General features: G+C 44.4%; 1 protein-coding gene across 12 annotated transcripts in view; it reads right to left on the bottom strand.

Moving 5' to 3' along the window:
* The window catches only part of LOC139746178 (putative neural-cadherin 2), a 760,037-nt gene that overhangs the window by 582,381 nt on the left and 163,486 nt on the right, over positions 1–14,170 (bottom strand). For all 12 annotated transcript variants that reach the window (XR_011712090.1, XR_011712087.1, XR_011712091.1 and 9 more), the window contains exon 3: positions 2,828–2,919. The gene's annotated coding sequence lies outside the window, so the exon portion shown is untranslated. The remainder of the gene's footprint in view (positions 1–2,827; positions 2,920–14,170) is intronic.

Below are 14,170 nucleotides of genomic sequence, written 5' to 3'. Positions count from 1 at the left end.
AGAATGTGTTTAGGATAATGTGAACGTTGCAAGAGAGGATCAAGCCAGCGAGAATGTGTTTAGGATAATGTGAACGTTGCAAGAGAGGATCAAGCCAGCGAGAATGTGTTCAGGATAATGTGAACGTTGCAAGAGAGGATCAAGCCAGCGAGAATGTGTTTAGGATAATGTGAACGTTGCAAGAGAGGATCAAGCCAGCGAGAATGTGTTTAGGATAATGTGAACGTTGCAAGAGAGGATCAAGCCAGCGAGAATGTGTTTAGGATAATGTGAACGTTGCAAGAGAGGATCAAGCCAGCGAGAATGTGTTTAGGATAATGTGAACGTTGCAAGAGAGGATCAAGCCAGCGAGAATGTGTTTAGGATAATGTGAACGTTGCAAGAGAGGATCAAGCCAGCGAGAATGTGTTTAGGATAATGTGAACGTTGCAAGAGAGGATCAAGCCAGCGAGAATGTGTTCAGGATAATGTGAACGTTGCAAGAGAGGATCAAGCCAGCGAGAATGTGTTTAGGATAATGTGAACGTTGCAAGAGAGGATCAAGCCAGCGAGAATGTGTTTAGGATAATGTGAACGTTGCAAGAGAGGATCAAGCCAGCGAGAATGTGTTCAGGATAATGTGAACGTTGCAAGAGAGGATCAAGCCAGCGAGAATGTGTTTAGGATAATGTGAACGTTGCAAGAGAGGATCAAGCCAGCGAGAATGTGTTTAGGATAATGTGAACGTTGCAAGAGAGGATCAAGCCAGCGAGAATGTGTTTAGGATAATGTGAACGTTGCAAGAGAGGATCAAGCCAGCGAGAATGTGTTCAGGATAATGTGAACGTTGCAAGAGAGGATCAGGCCAGCGAGAATGTGTTTAGGATAATGTGAACGTTGCAAGAGAGGATCAAGCCAGCGAGAATGTGTTTAGGATAATGTGAACGTTGCAAGAGAGGATCAAGCCAGCGAGAATGTGTTTAGGATAATGTGAACGTTGCAAGAGAGGATCAAGCCAGCGAGAATGTGTTTAGGATAATGTGAACGTTGCAAGAGAGGATCAAGCCAGCGAGAATGTGTTTAGGATAATGTGAACGTTGCAAGAGAGGATCAAGCCAGCGAGAATGTGTTTAGGATAATGTGAACGTTGCAAGAGAGGATCAAGCCAGCGAGAATGTGTTTAGGATAATGTGAACGTTGCAAGAGAGGATCAGGCCAGCGAGAATGTGTTTAGGATAATGTGAACGTTGCAAGAGAGGATCAAGCCAGCGAGAATGTGTTCAGGATAATGTGAACGTTGCAAGAGAGGATCAAGCCAGCGAGAATGTGTTTAGGATAATGTGAACGTTGCAAGAGAGGATCAAGCCAGCGAGAATGTGTTTAGGATAATGTGAACGTTGCAAGAGAGGATCAAGCCAGCGAGAATGTGTTTAGGATAATGTGAACGTTGCAAGAGAGGATCAAGCCAGCGAGAATGTGTTTAGGATAATGTGAACGTTGCAAGAGAGGATCAAGCCAGCGAGAATGTGTTTAGGATAATGTGAACGTTGCAAGAGAGGATCAAGCCAGCGAGAATGTGTTTAGGATAATGTGAACGTTGCAAGAGAGGATCAAGCCAGCGAGAATGTGTTTAGGATAATGTGAACGTTGCAAGAGAGGATCAAGCCAGCGAGAATGTGTTTAGGATAATGTGAACGTTGCAAGAGAGGATCAAGCCAGCGAGAATGTGTTTAGGATAATGTGAACGTTGCAAGAGAGGATCAAGCCAGCGAGAATGTGTTTAGGATAATGTGAACGTTGCAAGAGAGGATCAAGCCAGCGAGAATGTGTTTAGGATAATGTGAACGTTGCAAGAGAGGATCAAGCCAGCGAGAATGTGTTTAGGATAATGTGAACGTTGCAAGAGAGGATCAAGCCAGCGAGAATGTGTTTAGGATAATGTGAACGTTGCAAGAGAGGATCAAGCCAGCGAGAATGTGTTTAGGATAATGCTCTGGGCGCCAGTCACACCTACCAGGTTCTACCTAATCATAGAGGTCGACCAGAATGACTGTAATGCTCTGGTCGCCAGTCACACCTACCAGGTTCTACCTAATCATAGAGGTCGACCAGAATGACTGTAATGCTCTGGGCGCCAGTCACACCTACCAGGTTCTACCTAATCATAGAGGTCGACCAGAATGACTGTAATGCTCTGGGCGCCAGTCACACCTACCAGGTTCTACCTATTCACAGAGGTCGACCAGAATGACTGTGATGCTCTGGGCGCCAGTCACTAGATTCTACCTATTCATAGAGGTCGACCAGAATGACTGTGATGCTCTGGTCGCCAGTCACACCTACCAGGTTCTACCTAATCATAGAGGTCGACCAGAATGACTGTGATGCTCTGGTCGCCAGTCACCAGTTACGACCTATTGACAGAGGTCGACGACCAGAATGAGTAAACCATGCATCTGGACGACCGCCTCAGACGACCAAGACTCCCTCTGTGGACTGACTCCAGTTACAAGAACTTCTCTCTCTCTCTCTCTCTCTCTCTCTCTCTCTCTCTCTCTCTCTCTCTCTCTCTCTCTCTCTCTCTCTCCCACCACAGGACCACCAACAGTTGTCCCCCCACCCCCCCCGACATCATTCGTCTCACACGACGAAAAACACAACAGTAAACATTGACATACAGGGTGAAAAGAAAAAAAAATAAGAAAAAGAAAGCCACACCGTCAATCATAGTTTGAGGTTTGGAGTACAACGCCATTTTCAGGCGATTCATCTGTTGACATAAAGCGTTCGTAGACTGACTGACTGACTCACGCTGTGGTTTAATACGTGCACTTGCTCTTCCACTTACCCTCCGTGTTTCAGAGATCCACCGGAGGGAGATGCGCTGGCCTCAGATGTAGTTCACCAGTCCAGGTCGTCGCAAGAGGGCTCGTCGTATTACTGGAACGAAAGAAGAATTTCCTCTATTCTTTTTTATGCTGTACAACTCCTCAGCTACTGCTACTGTAAGTCAAGCCATGAAAGTTATAAAATTACATACGTTCAGGTCGGGACATTAGTCTTGAGTTAATCCGACACGCAACAAAAAGGATGAATTTCAGGTATCAAAGTAGAACAAGAGAAAAGAAAGTACATGACAGAACTCCAGACAAGCTAGATATAGGATCAATCACACTTGAATACGATAAGAAGGATAAAGTAAAAAAACTTTATCTGTATAAAAGCGATAATTTATCTCTCTCTACCTTTCCTAATACTTCTCTCAGCGAGACGAGACCTGACCCCTCACAGCTCATTCAGTGGGACGTTTTGGCAGAGTCGGTGTCAGACAACACTCAAAGCTGGGACGACGAGAGAGAGAGAGAGAGACACGGGGTAAAAGGGGTCAGGATAGGGAGCATATGAATCAGGCTGGGGGTTGAGGAAGATCACAAGGGGATGAGATGGTTTAGGATTACGAGGGAGAAGGGAGAAGGGACAGAGGAGGGAGGATGGATGGATGGAGAAGGGTCAAGTTGGATTATGAAGGGTCAGAGGGAAAGACATGAGATGAGACAGGGTGAGTGAGGTGAGAAGGGTCATGACTCAAGGGAGAAGGGTCAGACTGTGAGGGAGATCGGGTCGGGGGTCATATGACAGATAAGTCAAGCTGAGGGTGTGACTGAAGAGTCGTGCTTGCAACATACGGGGTGGAAGAAGCTACGTAAGTCAAGCTGGGGGGTGTGACTGAACAGTCGTGCTTGCAACATGCGGGGTGGAAGAAGCTACGTAAGTCAAGCTGAGGGTGACTGATGAGTGTCGTCAAGTTTCTAGAGACCAAATGTGAACACCATACAAGATGGAAGAACGTTGCATCACACGAACTTCGAACTCTAGCATCATCCACACAACAAAAGACAGCAATGTAAAAAAAAAGAGCATCGTCATCAAAACACATTACGAGATTCTACCGTCGATCATGACTTCACAAAACCACTATAAACAAAAAGGGAAGATGAATGAATCACTTGTATACAATGACAATGACATGATCTACATTGCCAGAATACATCCATTACGTCTTTGCCCCTGGGGATGGTATCCATCAACTCTTATTATCCTTTTCCTTCTATACTGCCTATATGTTGATGTGATCCATAGGAATAATATCATTCCTTTTACCTTCTTATCTGGGACTGAGATGTCTGTGGTAGCCTGAGGGCGAAATACACTACAGAAATACACACACACACTTCACATCCCTCATCGAGTATGTGTCTTCCAGAAGCATACTTTTGATATCGCTTATGAACACTGTCCTTAGGATATATATATATATATATATATATATATATATATACCACCCTCACATCTCTTTATCAACACCGTCCTCCAGAAATATACGCCTCACATCCCTTGTTCACCACAAACATACGTCTCTCACACACATATCCTTATCAACACTGTCTTCCAGAATTGTACTCGTCACTACGTCCCTGATTCATCCATTATCACCAAAACACACACACCAATTCGCATTGTCTATCACCGAACCCTCAATACAAATGGCCGAACGACGCACAGCACTGTAACCACTGGTGAAAGACACAATGCCACTGTATCGATTGAGGGGCCCCCACCCGTTCCAAACGCTTAGGGAAAGACGAACAACACACAATGTAAATTGAAGCTTTCCCAACCGAAACGTATTTAAAGATGGCGTTGCTGGTCTCCTACTGTTTCTGGTCACGCTACGAGTAGAAAAAGTCGCGAGGATGTATCATAAGAGTACAACTTCGTCCAACAGCTCCTCATTCTGAAGGAATCCACCGTTTACCTGCTGCTGATTGTAGCGCAGCCTTAGAGCAGCACAAGTGCCTCCGGAGAATGGGTCGTGGGGTTGTATGAGACTGAATTACCGCCTAAAGAACTTTTATATAACCTGGAATTCACAAGTGAGAACTTCGTGGATGTGAGATTATATGAACTGTAATACCCATTTTCTCTCAACAAAACGTCATTACTGAATATATATATATATATATATATATATATATATATATATATATATATATATATATATATATATATATACAAAATTTCTATGGCTTCTTTTACAGTGTGAAAAAAGGCAGTCATAACCATTGAACAAATTAAGCAATTATCTTTCCCGTAATTAGGTAATGAGAGAGAAGTCATTTACCAGAGGCAGATGAACCTTGCGACTGCACAAATTAACATAGATTACCTCTTACTGGTGCCTAACTACCTCGAAATTACAACCAATTCCCCACCAACCAAAGTCGTGATGGGAGAGATAGAAAAACCAAACCAATATACCATAAAGTCCCAAACCTTCGCTCTGGACGTTTTTGGAAAGTAAAAAATTCCGAAAAAAATGACGAAAAAATAGTTTTAGCATAGGTAAAAATCTTTCCCTTGTAATATTACTCCATTTATCACTAATTTTCCTACGACTTCCTAAAAATGAATTCGAAAAGATAGGATATCTTTCACTAATTTTCCAACGAAATCCTATAAATGAATTCGAAAAGATAGGATATCCTTCACTAATTTTCCTACGAATTCCTAAAAATGAATTCGAAAAGATAGCATTTCCTTCCTATCTCTCCACTTCCTTCTTTCCTACTTCCATAGCCATCCTCTCAGGTTTCAGACAACAGAAATAAGATATATAATAAAGGTATATTAAGATGTAATAAAGATACATTAACGTGTCAGAGAAGGAGGTAATACTCCTCCTTCTTTACGCTTGATAATCACCTCCCTCTCTCTCAGATACTGTCTCTGTAAATTACTGCCCTCTCATTGCCTAATTAAGGCAAGATGGAGCTAAATCCCCTGGCATCATTATGAGGCAACTTTTCCCAACCATGGCATAAAAGAGTTCAAAGGAAGTTCTCCTTCATGAGTTAATTGGGATTATTTTTTTTTTTCCCCTTCACAATCACTCCGCGTTCACTCTTTTGGTTCACTGTTAAATTCACGACACAACAGATGTTCACTCCCACGTATGTTCACTCCCAGTATCTGTTTGTCTGTTGCCAAGTTCAAGTGACTGAAGGATGGGAATGAAGAAATCATCCATCCCTTATCAAATCTGAACTCTGTCTATACCCGTCAAATTTGAACTCTGTCTATACCCGTCAAATCTGAACTCTGTCCATACCCGTCAAATCTGAACCCTGTCTATACCTGTCACAATATTTCCGTCTCGGATACAGGTGAAGCCAGACTTCGCTGTTAATATGACAGCATTTTAAAGTCCAAAGCTAAATGACGTCCTGTGACGTTACTCAAGCTACAGATGGAAGTCGAATTGGACGTCATGTTAAGAAATGTGAAGTCATAAATTCCATGCACGCTTCTCCATGTTTAATGACGCTATGAACTTACGACTTAACTCGCAACAAAGTTTACGTTGTTGCAGTGAGACTTAAGCCTTACGGTGTGGGACAGAAGGCTCACTAAACAACCTTGTTAGCCAGTCGAAGAGATGATGAACCACTCAACTAAATAGACCCACAACTCTTGTCACCTAATCTCATTTTCACACTAGTCATCCTGTATGATTTCTATTATTATTCTTATCTTTATCTTTCGTGTTCTGGTGGCGGTAACCACACCATAAAACCCACCATCTCCTCCTTCGTGTGGTTTCCCCAGAGCCTGAGGTCGCGACTCCTCCCTCTGTCTCCAGTAGGTTGGCCCATTCTTCGTACCTCCCGTCCGTCAAACTCACTCCCCAAATCGTAACCTTCGCCTGTCAGATGCGACCCACAACTTTCTCAAGGCACAAGAGCTTCTACAACACCTACGTCCTCGTTTTCCCCATACGTGCATGGCCCGTACAGCGAGGGTACAGTGAGCAGTCGAGAGTATATTTGTGGCTTTCCATGTATATTTTCCTCGATTATCAACACCGGAGACCAAAAGGGGAGGGGAAAAAAGTGCAAATGAAGAAAAATAAGAGGAATTTTATCATCTAGAAGAAAACAGGAAATTCTAAGCGTATAATCAAATATAGAGGAAGTGACATCTTGAGGCATTTCGAACATGAAATGACACAAGAGAAAAATGTCTCAAAACCACATCTACTGATTACATTCAAGATCACTTCACAATTACCCATATGTGGCAAACGAATGAAACTCCCAAATTACACCAACGTAATTTCTAAGTAACCATCCTAAAGTCACAGTGACACTTGATACTACGTTTATAAGTAAACAAGTAAGAGCCCCACTCATATGGTATGACATTTAGATTTACATCCAACTCGAAGCTTATCCTTAAGTAACTTAGTTCACCCTCACTTATAAAGGCATAAGTTGTTATCCTTATTGTCGGCAAAATACCTCACCTACCCCACTACACTATTAACAGTGGACCTTCTCCACTTAATTCACAGGTTGAAGGAACTCTGTGTTGTTGTTCATCACTGTATGAACCACCTCTGCAGCTTGAACACAAAGCGTTGCCCTGACGTTAACAAGTTTTCTAAGGTATGTTATTAAAGCTTTTCTTTTTTCTTCTTCCTCTTAATCTCAAAATGACACGAACACCCTGTTCTATTGCACAAGGGTGTTCCCTACATGCTGTCATATCGTCTAAATCATCCTAGTCAGTCTGAATTATAGCATTATCCTGAACAGAGAAACTGCATCATCTTTGATCATCCTGAACTCTTGAGATAAATGCTGACAGGTATGACATGGCCACAAGGGAGCGCGTATTTCATACACAGGCAGAATTACAGACACAGAATGGATTGGACAGTTAATTAGCAATCTTTCATCTCGCGAGATGGGAGATCTCATTCGCTCATCGCACGAGAGAGACATAAACAGCTCTAGACCCACCAACACAAACAAGGCCAACAAGATCTTAAGACGCAGTGGTCCATTTCGACGACCCCGTTGTTTTCACCACTCCTCAGACGACGAAGTGGGCACGAGTTCGAGGTTAAGTGTTCTCAGCTCCGCATCCATGCTGGTGTCAGAGCATATGTCTTTTGGCAACGTTGGCTTCACGTGTCTGATGGTATTGGAGGCCCTAAGATGTAATCTTTCAAAGGTGGGCACTCTGGGTACACCTTGATAGCTGGTTGTTGTACATGGCTCTGTCAACAATGCACACAAGCCAGCACCATCATTATAAGTCCTCCCACGTCAACGACACACTAGCAAACACCAGCACCAATTGTCAATCACCATCGCCACACAGACTAACCATCGTCACGAATTAGTCTCAACAGTTCGCGCTATTATCACTGTAATGTCACCATCACAAAGCCTAGCTCTTATTGACTGGTGAGTCACAGTGTGTTGTGGAGGGTAGCCACTTGGTGATCACAACTGCCAGCGAATAACATTGTCGGCGCAAAATACGTGGCACGGTACCAGTTGCCTAAACACGCATGAAAAAACTGGCCAGTTTTGGTGACCAGATATATATAAAGACGTTAAGCGTTCATTGCCAAGAGAGAGAACGCAAGGATTTTTGGGTCATCAGTATGGATCACAGGAGGCTTCAAAGCTACGAAAGAAAATATATATATGTATATACGCGATTAGAGGAATACACAGAAGAATAAAACAGACCCTAAGCATATGATAACATCGAAGCCTCATGACCTGTCTTCGACTCGCTGGAAAAGTTTCAAGTTTTCCCGATACAAGAACTTGTCCACAATATCTACTTAAATCCTCATATCGTAATAGATACAGCAGGAAGGGAGTGGGGGGAAAGAGAGAGAGAGAGAGAGAGAGAGAGAGAGAGAGAGAGAGAGAGAAGACCTACCAACCAGATCATCAACTCAATTCCTCCTCGGGCCTTGCAGACGGTGAAGACACGTAAGTGCTCCCAGTCTAACAGTCTACCTTATATAACACCAGCGCCTTTCCTTGGTCGGTCAACCTTGAAGGACAACGATGGATCCCAATGATCTACTTCGATTCCACTGTTCGAAGTGGTTCTGATAGCAATCCTTTCTAAAAGAAACCCCTTTCAAATCCTTCGCCTCCTCGAGACCCATTTCTCCCGTCGTTAATCATTGTATTCATTGCTTTCCCTCCAGACACCTGGACGTCCATAACCCCTCAACAGCCGATCGTAAAAGGATTTACCGTCACACAGCATAATGACAACCCTACTATAACCTCGCGCCGCTCTCTGTGTGAATGCGCCAAGTTACTCCTGTTGTGAGTTTATTCGTCATGCGTCCAAGACGCTTCGTAACATCAGAGATGTTGTCGATGTGTTCTTGCAATGCATGCGCCAATACCGGAATCTCTGTAGTACGACGGTTCGATCCTTCACCACGACTGGAAGTTACTTGAACATGACGTTACGACACTTGAGCACGATGGTACGACACTTGAGCACGACGGTGCGACACTTGAGCACGACGTTACGACACTTGAGCACGACGATACGACACTTGAACACGACGGTACGACACTTGAACACGACGGTACGACACTTGAGCACGACTGTGCGACACTTGAACACGACGGTACGACACTTGAGCACGACGGTACGACACTTGAACACGACGGAACGACACTTGAACACGACGTTACGACACTTGAACACGACGGAACGACACTTGAACACGACGGAACGACACTTGAGCACGACGGAACGACACATGAGCACGACGGAACGACACTTGAACACGACGGAACGACACTTGAACACGACGGAACGACACTCGAGCACGACGGAACGACACATGAGCACGACGGAACGACACTTGAACACGATGGAACGACACTTGAACACGACGGAACGACACTTGAACACGACTGTGCGACACTTGAACATGACGTTACGACACTTGAGCACAACGGTACGACACTTAAGCACGACGTTAAGACACTTGAGCACGACTGTGCGACATTTGAACACGACAGTACGACACTTGAGCACGACGTTGCGACACTTGAACATGACGTTACGACACTTGAGCACGACGTTACGACACTTGAGCACGACGTTACGACACTTGAACACGACGGAACGACACATGAGCACGGCTGTGCGACACTTAGGTAGGATGGCCTTTGACCTGACCCATGTAAGACTAAGGCAACACTCACCACCACCGAGTAGTGTTAGTATCACAAAATAAGAATCATAACCCTTGAACTCCAGGATCATCACCCGGTGAAAAGAATCCTTGGAACTGTTGCTATCACCACATGATGATAAAAACCTTATCAAAGCACCAGATGTTATCATCAAATAATATAGTCAACACCTTCATGCTGAAGTGTCACTAATACCAGATAATCAGCATTCTCATCACTGGATATGGTCACTATTACCAGATAACAGTCAACACTCTCATAAATGGACGGTCACTAATACCAGTCAGTGGTTAACACAATCCTCTGTCACCATCAACACACATTCATCATGACTGTCACTACTGATTATGTCCTAAAAACACTCGCTTGTATTCTCTTCACACAACCTCTACTTAGCCCTGTTCACACCTACCTTGACGACCTAACTATACGTCCTTCAATTCTAACTTTCATCCCCTCCTCACTCCCGTCATCGCTCTTTTTCTCACACTGAACATATTTCCTCTCTTCATTCAGACCTGTGCAGTTAACTCTCCTGCTGTCATCTTTCTTCGTTTATTTCTTCAAATATCAATTCATCCATGACTCTCGTACGCTGTTGCGTATGTCCCAGCCTATTATATCTGAACCTGTTGCAAAACCTTTGGCTGCAGCTTCCAGTCATTTGTATGTGGAGACGAGCCATACGAAGATGGACCGTTATGTTAACCACCTCCTCTCGTTCAATGAGGGTACGGAATCCTCCTCGTCTTCTTCCTCTCTGGGGTGTTTCTACCTCTCAAAATCAAGTCCACGAACACCTGAGGAGCTCATATATTATTTCCTAATAATATCATTCTCTTTTGACATTTATCATATTACCGCTCATCCTCAAATGGACACAACTAGTGCAGGGTTCTGCATGCAACTCTCCAGTCACCGTTACCATCAACATCCAGCATCGTTACCACTGCTAAGTGTTCACACACACACACACACACACACACACACACACCACACACACACACACACACACACACACAAGCTTACAGGTGGATGTCTAGCGACAAGTGAAAAATATCACGAACATATATGTCAGTGGGAGTTTTCTTTCTGCTTACGTGTTGACACTCCCGTCGCTTTTACATCGCGCGGGAAAACATAGGAATGAAAAAAAAAAAAATGGAATCACAAATTTTGCTTCATCCTGTTCGAGGTTAAAGTGACGACAAGAGCCATTTCAATTCGGGGGTTGGGAAAATATCTGGTTGCTAACCTGTGTACGTGACGGACACCCAGAGAAAATGGGGATTTACATGAAAAAAATTAAAGAGAAGTCAAGAGTTTTAACCAGGGAGGAAGAGAATGGAAATATCTTGCAGGGATAACGTTCTGTAATGAAAAGGAATACAGGAGGAAAGACCCGCAAAGATAAAGGAATGGAAGGGGAAAACAGCATAGAAGACGTGAAGATAAGAATGAAAGATAAGAGAGATACGATAATTGGTATTGGAATAAGTAACATGACGTGTAAGGCCAAGGGAGTCGTCGAACGCTCACAAAGTCGAACGTTCAGAAAGTCGAACGTTCACAAACTCAAAAGATGAGAAGAGACTCTGTCTTTCCCGGTAACTAAGACAGAATTCATTAATACTTTTCCTTGTCTCTTCTTCCTTTTTCTTCCTCCTCTCACAATTCCCTTTCTATATCTGCATTAAGACCTGGCCTTGATGTGGACTTTCATCCGTGACTGGAGCCTCCAACGTATAAAGAAAAGTGTGTGTGTGTGGGGGAGGAAACAGATGTGGAGACGAGATAACAGGAGAGAGTTAAGGCGATTGGAAAATCGACACGCGAGTTCCGAGACTCGGGTGGGAAAACAGAAGTTAAAAGCTCCCGAGGAGGGAGGTGACTACGTCAAGAAACAGGGGAGTTGAGGGAGAATGGTTAGGATAATCTCGGTAGGTAGACTGGGGAGGATAATTCATGACAAGAGTGGGGAGGAAGGGAGGCGACCGGCACAAGATGGGAGATGATGAATTAAGGCGAGACTCTGGAGGGAGAAGAGAACAGCCAAGAGACTGGGGAGGAAGAGAACCGCCAAGGGACTTGGGGGAGGAAGAGAGTTCTTAAAGGACTGGGGAGAAAGGGAATCGCTTGGAGGACTGGGGAGGAAGAGAACCGTCAGGGGACTGGGGGAGAAAGAGAACAGTCAGGGGACCAGACAAGAGGAGGACTAGGGAGAAAAAACAATTAGAGGATTGGGAAGGATACATTAAGGGAGACGGGAGAGAGGGAGAGGAGAACCTTCGGACAGAGGAACGGCTAGAGATGGTCTGTGGACCAAGGGGGGGTGAAGAGGAATTGTCTCTCCACAGCAACACACACACACACACACACACACACACATACACACACACACACGGCCTCTGTGGTGCACAGGTTAGAATTACAGACCAAAAGTCACCACACACCCGCCTGAGTTCGAGTACCGGGCACGGCAGTCTGCCCACAGCTAATCCCAACTGTTCATCCTCCCCTCGAGGCTGTGGATACAAAGGGTTACCTAGCTTAGGCTGGGGGGGTGTCAGTGGGTGTAAATACATACAGATACTTATTAGTTCTTTGGGTTTCCTTAAGCCAAAGTTCGTTTACCCGAACCCTCCTGTGTGTGACTCGTTGACAGATGGAAGACACAAGTATCATGGTGTGTCCAAAGACATAGGACGCAGCGAGCCGACGGACTGGCTAACCACGACATGTCTTACGGATATCAAAGCATCCACAGCCTTTCTGATCTTGAGGGGGTTTTCTTTCTCTTAGCCCCAGGGAAGAATGCGGGTTGAGGGAGGGATGGAGGAGGGTAGGAAAGGAGGGAGATGGGGTGATTGAGGAAGGGAGAGAAAGGAGGTAAATGGGGTGACAAATAAAGGGAGGACACAAGAGGGAAGGAATGATGAGGGAAGCAACCACGAGACTTGATGTAGATGGGAGAGAACTTCGTGGGAGAGTAGAGTGGAGAGACAGGTACTGAAGGGTGCTCCAGGGAGAGAGAGATGTTCGGGAGGAGACGCACGATGGGAGGAGAGAGAGAGAGAGAGAGAGAGAGAGAGAGAGAGAGAGAGAGAGAGAGAGAGAGAGAGAGAGAGAGATGGTCAGAGCATGTGGCCTGCAGATCGACAAAGACAGCGTCGGCCAGTGAGTGCCAGTGGCACCTCACCAGGCACAGTGGAGTTCCGGCCAGCGAGCCACGGTCGACTGCACTGTAACTCAACAACATACAAGAACACGAGTACCCAACTTACAAATATGACACTTGTTAAGATCTTGTGAGGCATGTGAGGAGAGAGAGAGAGAAAAAAAAATGTACATTACAAGATTAAAGTCAAAAGCTTCTGTTCTTTAGTAAGGCTACATTAAACCTCCTACCGTCTATGAAAATCTCTCTCCAGGGTTTAAGTCAAGCTTATCTTCTTCAGTAAGAAACAAAGGCTCAAGCTTCCAAAGGCTTAAGCTTCTATTCCTAAGGGAACTGCAAGGGTACAGTCAAGCTTTTTCATCATCTTTACATGATGGGGCTAAAGTCAAGTTTCTCTTTTTTTCGTATAACTTCAAGATTTAAGAAAATAAAAATCAAGTCTTTGTTCTACAGCAAGGGTACCCTATCACTTACCAGCTGTGGATACACGTATGACTTTCATCTGTAAACCCCACTGTACACAAAGAGGAGGACGTAAAACTTACTGACATATAAAAAAACCCGGTCCCTTCCCAGAGAAACACTGACCACATGATGTCATCTACACACGCCTCACCACCACCTATGCATGATGGTCAACTCCCTCTTCTGTCTGCAACAATGTCAAACTCATCATAAAAACCCTATTGGAAAAATCAATCAAGATTTTATATGACGCCACCAGTCATGAACAAGCATTAAGAGCTCCTTCGTTCCCTATAATCTAAACCTCGATTGCAGTTACTTGCATGTGACGTCGGTGGAAGAGTAAGAGTCTCACACGTTCATTTGATTCAAGTACACAAGAATCTGTTGGCCAAGTCAACAAGAAATCAATGGAGAGGTGTCTAATCTAGCCAACTATAATGCAGTGTTTGAG

This window comes from Panulirus ornatus, chromosome 64, assembly GCF_036320965.1.
Source record: "Panulirus ornatus isolate Po-2019 chromosome 64, ASM3632096v1, whole genome shotgun sequence".
Taxonomy (NCBI): domain Eukaryota; kingdom Metazoa; phylum Arthropoda; class Malacostraca; order Decapoda; family Palinuridae; genus Panulirus; species Panulirus ornatus.
This window is presented reverse-complemented; position numbering and strand designations above follow the sequence as displayed.